The sequence below is a fragment of the Cibotium barometz genome, chromosome 51 (genome assembly GCF_041138505.1).
Source record: "Cibotium barometz isolate CiBa-2024 chromosome 51, ASM4113850v1, whole genome shotgun sequence".
Taxonomy (NCBI): domain Eukaryota; kingdom Viridiplantae; phylum Streptophyta; class Polypodiopsida; order Cyatheales; family Cibotiaceae; genus Cibotium; species Cibotium barometz.
In genome coordinates this window covers 29344286-29358587 of record NC_141096.1, presented here as the reverse complement: position 1 = coordinate 29358587, position 14302 = coordinate 29344286, and the positions used below count along the sequence as shown (strand labels likewise).

Genomic DNA, 14302 nt, shown 5'->3' with positions numbered 1-14302 from the left:
TTGAGCTCACAAAACTCAAATGCAGAACCAGGAACAAATCTTTTTTATTGTGTTTTGTCTACTATGGCCATGTATCAGCATATGGAAGTGCTGAAGGAGAGAAACGCATATTGCAAGCAGAGCATTAAGGATGCAGATGTAGAGACACATGTAGAAACAAATGTGGATACAGAGGAAAATTATTCTTCACATATGCAATCAGTCTTTCATACTAACACACATGTGTAGGATAGGGGCAATGCCAATGCCTCAAGTTTAATTCCATCAAATTCAAAGACATTTTTCAAGAGATTGCCAAGGACGTTGTTGTTGCAACTTGACAATTGTGGTTCTGAAAATAAGAATTGTTATGTATTTGCCTATTGGTTGCACGAGGAGTGTTTGACATGGTGCAGCTTGGTTTTCTTATGGTTGGTCATACTCATGAAGATATTGATGCATTGTTTAGTCGCTTCTCTGAGAAGTTGAGGAAACAAACCATTTTCACATTTCCACATTTGATGAAGATCTTTAATGAGTGTGTTAGCATGCATCCAGCATCCTTTCTCCTACAAAAGGTGGCAGACTTCAAAGGCTTTGTCAAGGGATGCTTACATGATGGAGCCAATAGCTTGATTGGACATTCAAAGCCATTGCAATTCAGGTTTTATATGAGTGATGGAATACCTTTGATGCAATACAAAGTACACCCCAAAAATGTTGATTGGTTACCAGAAAGCAGTATAGAGTTATGGAAGAGAAATGACCAGGGAGGACCCAAGCTTCCTGAAGGTTTTCCAAAAGTATTGCCACCCTTTGAGTATGTTGAGGAAAATGAGAAGGTTGTGGAGAGCTTCAAAAAACTTGTCAATTGGTGAAAAGAGCAGTTGCAAGAGAAAGGAGACCAAAGTGATTATGCTAAGTGGATCAATCCGGTCCTTTCCTATTGGGAGAATCTTATGCTAAACATGCAAACCCCTAGTGCAAGGGAAGACATTGGATTTCATGACTTTTGGCCAAGGAGTGTATGCAAAAAAGCTGAGCCTCTTAACCTTCAAGATGAAGATGTAGATGAAGGGTTTGATGTAAATGAGGACCATTATTGTGGTCCAATGCGCAACAGACCTGCCGAAGAGTTCAACCCGACTCTTGATGTGTCTAAAGGAGATTTTGTGCTTGTACAACCTTGTGATGCAAATTACCCAATATGGTTGGGAGTGACAACAAGTGATGTTGATCAAAACAACAACTTGATAAACTACCTACAAGTTCAGATACAATATTGGGCACCAATTTCAAAGAAGAAGAATGCAAGTGATGTGGAGGTTTATAAGGATTGCTGGAACAAGTATTGGCGAGAGAACAGAAATGATCCTCAGCACTGGGAAGACACTAGCTGCATCATTTGGGCATGGAAGCCTAGGGGTGGATGACTTCTAGAGAAAATCAAGATTCCAAAGGCTATAATACTCAAGGCCAAAGTGAATCAATTGAATCAACATGAAAGTGAGGCACCATCACACGTTAGTGCAGTTGAGCAAGAATGATTTGTTAGCACATGGGCAACTAGCTTTGTAATCTTTTAGCAATGTTGTATGAAGCTACCAAACTCATAATTCAACATTATTCAGATTATAAGTCTTTCTTAAGCTTTTAGATTTATGGTTCACCCATTGTTCAAGAATTTTGATTCAATACAGATGGTGATCTTTTTAATTCTATCACCTTGTCTTTCTTACAACTTAAAGTTACATTGAATATCATTTCTTTGTTAAAGTTTCTGTGTTTAATGGTCAACTGGAGGCTATGTGATATAAACAAACTTAATTCTTGGTGTGCATGTGTGTGTGTGTGTACATGCAAATTTACATCCCACCAACATCATATATACTTGTTACAAATGTACAATAGTACATAAATCATATCACATTATTTAAATTCTTGTTGAGAACATCCAATAATAAATCTTGCATATCGCACAATAAACATTGTATTGGAGCTAACAAAGAATTGTCCCAAAATTGTGCATATTTTTCAAAATTCTAAAATTTGAGTTAATTGGTAAAACCAGACAATTACTCACCCACCCATAATTGAATGCCTTTCTTAACTTTTTCTTTTGAATACAGATACGCACACATTCCTCTTTAAAACTTTAACTTATAAAACAATCCATTGACAAACAGTTATTGGTTACAGATGTCATAACTCAAAAATTCCATCCAGTCTCTTGTTTCTCAAAAAATAGTATCGCTCCTCGGGACTCTCCGTTGAGACCAACTGGTCAGCAACAACGAGATCCAGTAACAGATTACATTAATCATTTCGTCCATCATACATATCTTTCTCGACATATGCATGGGTGTCCTAGGCATCGTGAGCCCATGCATCGCCTGGTTAGAACCCTCCAGGATCCTTCTTAGGTGTCTTGGCACTTCACTCAGGGACCGCTTCATTGGCCCTTGCCCATCATACCGAAAGCACACCATTTTTCAACCATACCGAGGCAGGCTTTACTGCGTGAGCTGTCCTTTGAACACTCCCCACCAGCTGTTGCAACCGAACTTCCCTTAGAAAAACACATACCAAATGCTCCCTCCAGCATTTTAGCGTAAGATAGTCCTTTAAGAAAATAGGGTTACTATGCAAGTTTTCAGTTTGATTCTTTTTTGAATACAAGGAGTATTTCTTGAATCAGTATCCCCAAAACTTCTTGAATCATTGGCCCTCGCCCATCGTACCGAAAGCACACCATTTTTCAACCATACCGAGGCAGGCTTTGGTGCGTGAGCCGTCCTTTGAACACTCCCCACCAGCTGTTGCAAAACTGAACTTCCCCTAGAAAAACATATACCAAATGCTCCCTCTAGCATTCTAGCATAAGACAGTCCTTTAAGAAAATAGGGTTTCTATGCAAGTTTTCAGTTTGATTTTCTTTTGAATACAAGGAGTATTTCTTGAATCAGTATCCCCAAAACTTCTTGATCATCGAAATTCTAAATTCCATACCATAATTCCTCAAATTCTATAACCTTGATCCACAAATGATTCGAAGGGTCTCAAACTTAGTTTCAAATTTGGCGGGAGTTTTGAGAGTATTTTTTTCTAAACTGGTCACACCTTCTTTCCTCAAAACTAACAAAAGATTTTGGTCTTGGTCAGAGTCTGATTCACGGTTCGAGTCGGATAAGATTTTTCCTGAACTATCTTTCTCAAAAAGGTTTGATAATTTAGTTACTATTTTTTTGAATTTCTTTATTTGAATATTCACTTAACTAATTTCTAAATTAGTTACGGATTCCAATGAGGAATAAAATAATCATTTATCTGAATATTTCAATCTCGATAGATTTCCTGAATTTTCTTTTTACAATCCGTGTGAATATAAAACGATCAAAATTTCTCTCTTAGAGTATTTAATTATTTATTTATCAAATACTCATAGATTTTAAGAGAATTCTAATTTTGATATAAAAACTCTTTATGCATAAAAATCAACTTCAATCAGAATAACACTTATATATATATATATATATATATATAAGAATTTCTTTATGTATCTATTTATGCATAAAAATGAATTTTTATAAGAATAACCCTTTTATAACAAAAAAAAACCTTTATGCATCTTTCTATGCATAAAAATCAAATTTAATAAGAATAACACTTTTTTAATTAAAAAAATCCTTTATGCATCTTTCTATGCATAAAAATCAATTTTAATTAGAATAACACTCTTATAAAGAAATTTCCTTTATACATCTTTCTATGCACAAAAATTAAATTTTAATGAGAATAACATTTTATAATTAAAAAATTTCCTTTATGCATCTTTCTATGCATAAAAATCAAATTTAATAAGAATAACACTTTGATAATAAAAAATTTCCTTTATGCATAAAAATCAAATCTAATGAGAATAACACTTTTATAATTTAAAAAAAATTCCTTTATGCATCTTTCTATGCATAAAAATCAAATTTAATGAGAATAACACTTTTGTAATAAAAGAATTTATTCATTCATCTTTCTATGCATAAAAATCAAATTTAATGAGAATAACACTTTTATGATAAAAAAATTTCTTTATGCATCTTTCTATGCATAAAAAACACATTTATTAAGAATAACACTTTTATAATAAAAAATTTCCTTTATGCATCTTTCTATGCATAAAAATCAAATTTAATAATTAGTATCAGTGATATCCATGCATATTCATAGGTGAATATGTACATGGAGTAATTAGAATATATTCTTTTAGATGCAAAAATGGTGGGAATTATTCTTTTGGAATAACATAAAAACAAGCTTTCTTTTTCACAAAATTTTGGAAAATTTTGCCATAACCTCCTTTATATGGCTGACCATTTCTCATTTTTATCATTCTATTTTTAACTTAAATTAACCCAAATTAGATTCATAGAACTCTAATCTACACAATTTTTAGATTCAAGAGAGTAAACAATAAGAAGAGTTTAATTCCCTTAGTTAATCTTTCTAGGATTAAGAAAGGCTGGAATGTAAAGAAGAGAAGGGGGTGGCCTTTTCCTCAAAGGCATAGCATTTGAATTTAATTCAATCAACTGTAAAACATAAAAATCAAGAAAACCATAGATTTAAAATTTATAAATAAGTAAGAAAATTAGCTTACATGAAGCTTGTAGTCTCTCCTTTGGCTTGAGGGATTAAGGGTCTACTCTTGTTTGAAGCAAGAGTGGCCACCAATTCACTTTGGAGAGGATTAGGCCAAAAACAATTGAATTATTAAGAAATTCAATGTAGATGGCTCAGGACAGGAGTAGAGTAACAGTGCATAAATACCATTAAGATTTTACAAAGAGGGAGGCTTCTATCTATAAGAAAAAGTAAGCCTCTAACAAGCAAAGTGATTCTAGAATTTTCCAGATCAGTTTGGTCAATTTTGACCATTTTTGGGTTACTTCGGCTTACTTTTTGGATCTAGTTTTTAAATAGGAGAGAGAAGGGATGAAATATCTCATTTTATTGATTAAAAATTGGGGTAATGATGAGAAAAAAGGTTCCTAATTCATGAGGGGAGATTCCCACTCTGAGGTGTCAAAATTCAGTTTTTTTACTCTTTTCTTTGGTCCTTAGTCCACTCTTCTTCATGTTATGTGAGCATTTACTCATTTTTGGGGTGTTTTTCTTTTATTCTTCAATTTATCTCCTCCCTACATTTGGATTAATCTTATTGATCTCCATAAGACCCTTAATCCAAAATTTCCAAAAAATATGGACCCTTAGGCTAAGGTCTTTTGTGCACATTATAATTTAATTCTAATGCACCTTAGGAATTTTCTTTTTAAACTTCTGTTTCGAGGGAATTTATTTTAATAAGAAGGGATATTTTTCCATCCAAAGATATCTAAAAATTGAATTACTTGTCTCTAGAATATTTTCTCTCTCTAGACCAAAACAGGTAGAAACAAGATCTTTTATTATTTTGAGAAGAGGATTGATTATAGGGGAAGAAACTGGACATCTTGAGGGGCTGGGGAGGAATCTTACAAGATGTATGCTTATTCGTTCTAGATTATCCAGGAGCTTTTGGGCAGAAGCAGTTCATACAGCAGTCTTTATTCAAAATCATCTTTCCACAGCTGCACCTCCTTGTAAGATTCCCATTACAGTTTGGATAGGGAAAACTCCTTATGTATCACATTTTTTGCACCTTTGGATACATTGCTTATATTCACATGCCAAAAGAGACGCGACAAAAGTTGGATCCTCCTGGTTTGAAAGTTATATTTATTGGATATTCTAGTGATAATTCTAAAGGATATAAATTTTATGATCCTACTTCTCAGAAAGTCATCATCAGTCGTGATGCTCTATTCAATGAACGTTTAATGGGAGGTATACGGTCTAGTAAAGATTCTGATGATATGCAATCCTTACTCATCGCTTTTTCTTTTCTATTTGATAATCATTGTATCTCTCAAGATGTTGTGCATCCTTCTTCTCCTATGAAGGATTCTGAAGACCCTACGAAGGATTATAGTGATAATCTTGATATATACATTGATCTTTCCATTGATATTGAGCATGGTTGAAATCATGTCTATGAGGAAAGTTTTGATGATGCTATAAATGTTCATGAAGATCTGGCAACTTATACAGAAGCTATCTCTTCTCCACAAAAGGATCACTGGCAGAGCAGGCAGCTATGGAAGCTGAATATGATTCTTTCATTTCCAAAGGTACAAGGGTTCTTACTGATTTGCCTCTTGATCATGTTCCTATTAAGTGTGCAAATGGGTATATAAAACAAAGACAAAGGTTGATGTATCTTTTGATAAGTTCAAAGCTTGTTTAGTTGCAAAAGGATACATTATCATGATACATTTTCCCTATTCTTCACATGACTAGAATACGTGTCCTTTTGGCATTTTCTACTCATTTTGATTTGGAGATTCATCAGAGAAGAGATCTCAAAGAAGAGATTTATATGGAACAACCACAAGGATTTTCAATTCCTAGCAAATAACATGTTGTGTGTCATCTTCATCGCACTGTTTATGGTTTAAAGCAAGCATCACGTTCTTGGTGTATCAAAATTGATCTCTTCTTCACATCAAAAGGGTTTATCTCTTGTTTCTCTGATCCTAATATATATATCAAGCATGAAGGTATTCTATTTGTTATTCTTGCTTTATACGTCGATGATACCATACTTGTTTCCCAATAATCTTGGCTTTATGCAACTCATAAAGAAGATTTATCATCACCTTTTGAGATGGTGGATCTTGGTGAGATTCACTGTTGTCTTGGTATTCAAGTTCAACGCTATCGCCAGAAAGGTATCTTGTTTCTTCGTCACTAAAAATTCATTGACAATATTATTGAAAAGTTTGGTCTAGTCAATGCTCATTCTGTAAATACTCTATGTCATGTAAGCTCCACCAAGTATACAGCTATAACTCATGACAAAGAATTAGCCCCACATCAACCTTATGCTAATCTCATTGGCTGTTTACAATTTGTTGGCCTAAACACTAGATCAAATATTCTCTTTGCGTCTAATTTCTTGGGGCAACATCTTGCATCTCCTTCTCTTGGGCATATGTGTTCTTAAATATTTGAAAGGTACTAAAGACTTTGGACTCATCTATGCTTTGCCAACAAGAATCCTCTCCCTCATATTCTTTATGTCTTCTTGGTTATTCAGATGCTAACTGGGAAAGTTCTCACTCGTCTATGCAATCCACAAGTGAAAAATATTTCTTTGCTAATGGTTGCTTAATTTCTTGGGTGGCTAGCAAGAAACAATGTTGTGTTGCAGTCTCTACAACCGAATCTGAGTATGTAGCTGCATCTTTAGCAGCTCGTGAATTGGTATGGCCTAAAAAAGGATGTACTTAACCATGTACATCAATGCCTAATATGTCAGAAAGTCAAAGCCATTAGAAAAGCTTCGTTGCTGATCTTGGACATCCATTATCCTGTCAAGTACTCCACTTACATGTGACAACAATCAAGGTGCCATTAGTCTTGCCAAGGATTATGTTCTACATAGCAAATCTAAGCATATTGTTATTCATTATCATTATGTTCGACATGAAGTGAAGAAAGGATCAATAATGATTGAGCATTGCCCCACAGATCAGATGATTATAGATATATTCACAAAGGACTGAGTGAAGCTCGATTCACATCATTACGTTGAGAACTTGGAGTTGTTGCAACTTCATGCTTTGGAGATTAATACTTTTTACACTCACACCCTGAATAATTAAACTTGTACAAAATGTATTTTTGTATCCTTGTAGATACTCTTTCACATTACGCACATTGATCTTTTGTATATGATATGTATGTATAGGGGCTCGGGTTTTTCCCTTGTACTCCCCAAGGGTTTTTTCACTCACAACTAGAGACCTCTGTTAGAGTGGGGGTGTTGGAGCTATATATATCATACCCTAACTTGACCTAGATCTCACCTATATATATACAAACTCATAATCAATATGAACTAGTCTTTTGGGAGCGTATATGGCATAACACTCTCCCTTCTTCTCTCTCTCTCTGAGTCACTCTGTCCCTATCTCTTCGTGTTCGTGTATTTTCAACACAAAGAACACATCATCATCATTCTCCACTATGTGAGGGATAACATCAAGTGTGACTTGCATGATCCATACATATTAACAAGGGCATTTCCAACTATTATATCTTCCTCAAAACCGAAGTGCGAAATGACTACATGAATCTTTTCCCCTCGTCTAAAGCTGCCATGTTGGCACATGAATCAAGAGCACTCAAGAAAGACAAAATGTTTGGCATAAAACTTTCAAGCTACATTCCTTTTAAAGAATCTAGAGCTTTGCTATCTTTCTTGAAGTGAGGGTCAATAGAAAATCAATGGACTAAAAATGCCATGAGACCACTTATACCAGCAATGAAGTAGAAAGAGGCATGCCATCCAATTAGACCAAACACCGTGGTGCCACCCAGATGAACCAAGAAGACATTTCCAAAAAATCCTCCAAGGTTTCCAATGAACTGAAATGGGCCTGCCTTACCTTTGGACATAGTACCAAGGACAACTGGTATTGATAGGGCGTCTTTTTATGAGTTGTAGGTTAATTACTTTCGTTTTTGTGAACAACCTCTTGCAATGGTACGTGGAACATGCTCAAGAGCCAGTCATGTACATACAATACCGTGCGACAAGGAGGCTAAGGTGCCCTGAGACCAGGGAATGGTATAGAAGAGATCAAAATATTCCTTGTTAGTAGTTGAAATGACGAGCTTCCCTTCGAACAGGACACTTGGTAGGAAACAAAGGTGTCGGGAAAGAGGCCGTAGATATGGGAACTTTCCACAATGCCGTAGTTGTTGTGATGAGACCGCCCCACTATGAGGTTGTGCAGTGCCACCACCGCAACCAGCTATAGGTGATCTGTCCCATGTTCACCACACGATCCACAATGCGCTCGGTGTCGATCTCTAGAACGTTGTGGAAGGCAATGCGGTGGACCTCGTAGTGACGAGAGTGCTTGCAGTCCACATTGTGCATGCCCACGGCTATGTAGGACCTCTACTTCAAAAGGTGGGGGTGATGGGAGAAGGTTCTTGGCGGCAATCTCCTCCAGTTTCTTGGGGCCTACACACTTGCTATGCCTTGTGGGCTTCTTGCTTGGTGCTCTTACAGCCCGCATGGTCCTCACCTGCCTGGCTCTCAGTCTCGTCTGCAGCCTCACCAGTGCCTGTATGCAGCACAGTGATACCTCTTGCCTACCTCTTCACAAGGTGGCTTCTCACCTCCACCTCTACATCTTCACAAGCACCTTCAACACCCGCAGCACCTACCTCGCCCTGCTACGCTCTTCTTTCTGCAGCCTGTTGCAATTGCACGTAAATAAAGTATGGAGCTTTGTCGCTACCCAAGTAAATGTAATGGAGATCGAACGCTTTGCAAGCAAACGACGCCCTTGCCCTTTTTTATCTCAACAGGCCGCCCAAGTATAGCCCAGAAGTCATGCTTCAGTGATCCCTGGGACAAACGAAAGAGGAAAGTAAGAGGTTCTTTATGAGGCCCTTGTTTCTTTCCTGCCACCAATGGGATGGGAAAAATAGCTTATGCACCAAAAAGTCGGATGACTTGTTCACTAGGGCAGGGTTTCGAGCGAACACAGACGCAAACTTCCGCCCGAATCCCTGGAAGCCATCTAGTGTGTGTAGGTAGACCTCAAGATTGTGGTGGAGATTCAGGTTTCGTGTGGAGAAGAAAGAAGGCTTTCGGAGGTGGGGTGAAACATGACTATCGAGGCGGAACTCCTGGCCCACGTGGAAGTAGGCCCATGGCCACAAGTCGAGCAGTGGGCCGCAACCCATGGCTGCTATGGCGCCCCACACCCCTCTTTCATTCACGTTGAATCCAGGTACCTTAGGCACCGTGTCATGCACATTGACCACCCTCAACACCTTCAACCCCAACTCCTCCACTCTGTGCTTGAAGGCCAAGTTTCCCACCCTAGGCCCTGCGAAAGAGAAGACCGTTATAATCGGTGCCTGCCCAGCTCCGCCGCCGTTCCACTGACCTATGTTGGCTGATATGTCATAACCGCTCAACACAGCCAGTGCCGCCCCAAGGCTGTGTCCTGTTATGGTTATGCTCACCTTCTCCCCTTCATACTTCTTCAACAGCTTCTTCAGCGCACATGCCAATTGCTCCCTGGCGCTCGTGTCATTGAACTTGGACCCCGCCTTCTTGGAAGTGTACAAGCTTAGGAAACCCTTTTCCACCCTCACCTTTTTCTGGCCTGGCTCGAAATCCGGACGCGTTTGAACGTCTGTGAGATCTGCGACCCATTCCGTGCCCATGACTGTGCCCCTCCATGCGACGAGGATGTCTCTTCTACCCAGCCGTTTCATCTCTTTGTCGGTGGCCACTGCCACGTAGGCAATCCAGTTGGAGTCCCCGGTCCACCGCTCCGATGCATCCCTCTCTGACAGGAGGAGGAACTTGGGCAGCTTGATGTCCAATGTGGCGAAGAGGTACCTGGTCACCTCGTAGCCGCAGTCCTCCTTGTCGACCTTCTTGAAAAGATCCCGGGCGGCATACCTGCTGCTGCCACAGTAGACCGAGTGACTGTCGGAGTCGAACGCGTCGTAGTTAACCTGCGCGAGCTCACCATAGCGGATGATTTCCGCCCGGAGGGTCTGATCCAATGGCTCCACGTCGAGGAAGCCCTTCCAGTTGTTTTGCCCTTGAATTTCCTTCCACACACTTGCCAAGTGGCTAGTCCCCTCGCTTGACGTGGCTTTACTATATTGTCTAGCGGGCGGGCAAACCATACTTTGTACACTAGAGCTCATAGCTGCGCGAGAGGGCTCCATTGGCACAGAGCAAATAGCGGGCGGGTACTCCATTAATACAGAGCTTGTCACGCTGATAATGCCGTAGGAGAGCTTATGCGAGAGCGAGGAGGAGATGTTTTCACTAGATTGGCGATTAGACCGGAGATGTTTTCACCCATAAAAAGCTGCAATATTGATAAAGCCGTCAAATGACACGTGCCTTATTTCTCAAGGGAGGCCACCCAGCAGAGTCAGCATAGGTACGCCACACCTTTCACAGATTCTGTCGGCTAACAGCTGGTCGGCGCTCCACCTCAGCATGCCAAGCCACCTCCGCCGGGATGCTCGATTGTTGTCGGCCTTCTCCGTCCTCGCCTGACCCGCACATTCTTCATAACTAGCATGTGACCTGTGAGTTGTTGCAAGCATGCACATGTGAGGGTATGTTTCTCTAAAAATATGTGTGTACAAACGTACACTCAAGTGTGTTTGTGCATGTACGTGTGACTATGTGTGCATATGCATGATTGCAAGTGTGTGTATGTATTTATATACATACATACATACACAAACAAACACACAATATATATATATATATATCTAAAGTTCATAAATAAATATGAGCTTCAAACTCTTCTTCATCACTAACAAGATCAACATCCTTCATCATCAACTTGATCTTCGTCTTCAGCATTTACCTTGCCGAGAATGTTCACAACTAGGTCTCCTCTACAACCCGCTTGCCTTTACACTTGCTCGATGCCAAACCGGTCCGCTTCCATGTCCTAGGTCTTTACTAATACACGTGTGGCTCTCATGCCAAGCCACGCGTTGTTACCCTCGCTACTTCGGCAAGCAACACACGACACGCTCGTTATAGTAGTCCACCCCTTCTCTCTTGTACCTCTAGCATGTGTCAAACCCTTCGTCTCAGTTCCTTCACCCCACCCTACTTCTCTAGAAGTCCATGGTGATTAATATTGACAATGAATGTGGCAAACCTTAGAAAATTACTAAAATAATTTAAAAAACCTTAAATATAATTGAGAAATCACCATAAGTAGAGATATATCCAACATTATAATCCAAATAGGTTATGAATTTACAAAGTAGGTTCCTACATGCAAGAATAAAATGATCTCGACTCATTATTAAATTTTCCTAAACCTTACATAGTATTTAAGAAATGAGAGAGAGAATTTCTATGACAAAAAATGTATTATAATTAAATCAATGAAATTTACTTCTTAGAATCTCTTTTTATTTATTGAGTCTTTGATACCCAAAATATGGCAATAGTGTGAGCTTATATGGTGATTTATTTTAGTTATACTAATAAATCAATGTCTCTCTACTAAAGTAATTGGTCAAGAATATATATCTAAATATTTCAATTTTAGCTAGAAGAAAAGGTAATGGGTCTCAACTTTTAAAACTGCATTGAAAACAAAACAATGTTTATGAACCCTTGCTTATATTTAGATCACCAGCTGCAAAGCATAACATTGTAAAGAACATGCATGCAAGATTTAAACTTAGTCTATGATTGTTTGATTAGATATAAAAATCCTCAAAGTTATTTTTTTTAAAGACAGCTAAATATTTTAGAATTTTCAATAAGACCTAAATTTTGGAGTTCTAATTGATTTTGGAGCCTAAGATGGTTTGTATTACACGATATATATATATTTGTGAGGAAATTTATATCCAAAAACTTTGAAAAGCAATGAGAAATCGGCTAATTAAAGCTATGAGAAATCGGCTAATTAAAGCCTTTGATCCTAATATAGTCCAAATAGCTATGCATTTTGATTATAATGTAGCCTATGAGTTCTTATTAAATTAAAAAGCCCTGACGTAACCAATGTGATCCCAAATAAATCCTAATTTTCCTCCTCTATATAGCTGATGATATGAAAATAGGAAAAGTTTGAGTTTCACTATCCATGTGTTCTAAATAACTCCATAAAGTTGGCCAGTAAACATGACATAAATATGTCCACATACACTTTTATGTCTTACTTACCTATAAATGCAAACTTATACATACCTTTATGTGGCAATAGAGGGAGGTTTACGACACACCTAGCGACACCTACTCATGGATTACTTTATTTTTAAGAGTACAAACCCACTATTTTTCAAAGAGAATATATATGCACATTTTTTCCTCTCAAAGAGTAGTGAATGGTTTATAGAAAAGATCACATGTAAAAGAAGGAGAAAAAAACCCGTATGGTTATATGTATGTAAAATGATGTGAGACTTAGTTGGCACACACACATATACATAGAAAAAAGATCTTACTACAGAGAGATTCTTATTTTTGGAACAAAACCTAACAAGAGTGTGCAATACCATTTATCTAGAATTTTTCTGTTAACGTTTTTGTAGGGAGGGAAGGCTTAAGGACACCTTGATAGCACTACTAGGAGAGAATTTATATGGGTTTCACATAACAACACATTTAAAAGTAAAATTATGGGTGCCTTTAAGTAACAATAGGGGTGCCACTTTGTTTATGCCATTTAACGACACATCTGGCCAATAATTGTTACACGTGCATCATCGAATAGTTTTTTTAAAGAGTTCAAACCCATAATTTATCTAGCAAAGATTATATGCTCACTTCTTTTTGTTTCAAAGAGTTGTGAATGGTTTAAAGAAGAGAGAACATTTGTGTAAGACAAGGAGAGAAAAAAGTAGTGTGGTTTCCTATAGATAAAATGATGTAAGTTTTAGTTGACACACACCTCTATACATAGTAAGAAGAACTGGTTACAAATTAGGAGTTTATTTTTGAAACAAAAATAATGAAGATTGTATCATACCACCCACCTATCTAGAGTTTTGGCTTTTGAAGTTTTCTAGAAAGTCTTCTGTAATTAAACTTGCGCTTCCACATGCTTGAAACCACCCACTTATCTAGACTTTTTGCTTTTGAAGTTTTCTAAAAAGTTTTTATAATTAAACATGAGTTTCCACAAATCTATTTAAACATGTCTACTGTACTCATTAGTAGAAGATTTGGCAAACAAATATTGGCTTATTAATTTTTATTGATATTGTTACATATCCTTGTATTTATTTGAAAAGTAACTAAAAGCTAGGTTGATAAGGACTATAAAAACTAAAAACACTTCAATTTTTTTTTGAAATCACACAAAAAAAAATAAAAAAATAAAATTTCAACGCTCTTTTCGACTCTCATTTTGATGCTTATTTCAACATAAGCATGGATGATTTTTTTGACATTTATTTCGTCGCTCATTTCGACGACGCGAGTACCATCGAAACTAGCCGTCGAAAATAGAAGACCTTGTAGAAGTGCAAAAACTATTTCTAAATGCTCCAACTAATTTCCCATCAAACAAGGTCATGCACAAGGCTTATGTTTCAACCTCCCAAGGCTTAGAATCTATTCATGCAAATACATGTAACAAGAAACCTAGGACAGAAAGTTTTTGCTTGCATTCATATGTGTGTGTGTGTGTGA

General features: G+C 37.5%; 1 pseudogene; it reads right to left on the bottom strand.

Annotated features, from left to right (window-relative positions):
* Positions 1-9146: 9146 nt before the first annotated feature.
* On the bottom strand, positions 9147-10943 carry LOC147609510 (phospholipase A1-Igamma1, chloroplastic pseudogene; annotated as a pseudogene).
* Positions 10944-14302: the final 3359 nt, after the last annotated feature.